Source organism: Tupaia chinensis, unplaced genomic scaffold, assembly GCF_000334495.1.
Source record: "Tupaia chinensis unplaced genomic scaffold, TupChi_1.0 Scaffold000558_1, whole genome shotgun sequence".
Classification (NCBI taxonomy): Eukaryota; Metazoa; Chordata; class Mammalia; order Scandentia; family Tupaiidae; genus Tupaia; species Tupaia belangeri.
Window position 1 is genome coordinate 1,762,501 of NW_006160070.1, and position 353 is coordinate 1,762,853.

Sequence of the window (353 nt, forward strand, 5' to 3'; positions counted from 1 at the left end):
CGGCATCGCCCGCGGTCCGGGGTCGGCAGCGTGGGGCGGTGAGGGCCGCCATGCCTGCTGTCCCGGTGCTGCAGCGCCCTCCCAGGCAGCCGTCTCCCAGAGGCCCCACGCCCCACGGGGAAGGTGCTTTTACGTTACTGTTTTCCTCCATGAGCAAGACAAAGGCAGAGGGAGAGACAGGGGGAGAGAGAGATGGGGGAGAGAGAGACGGGGGAGAGAGAGACAGGGGAGAGAGAGAGAAAGACGGGAGAGAGAGACGGGGGAGAGAGAGAAAGATGGGAGAGAGACGGGGGAGGGAGAGAAAGACGGGAGAGAGACGGGGGGGGGGGAGAAAGACGGGAGAGAGGCGGGGG

At 66.0% G+C, this 353-nt stretch overlaps 1 protein-coding gene across 1 annotated transcript in view; it reads left to right on the forward strand.

Moving 5' to 3' along the window:
* The window catches only part of OSBPL2 (oxysterol binding protein like 2), a gene marked incomplete at its 3' end in the record, with an annotated part of 38,340 nt that overhangs the window by 23,293 nt on the left and 14,694 nt on the right, over positions 1 to 353 (forward strand).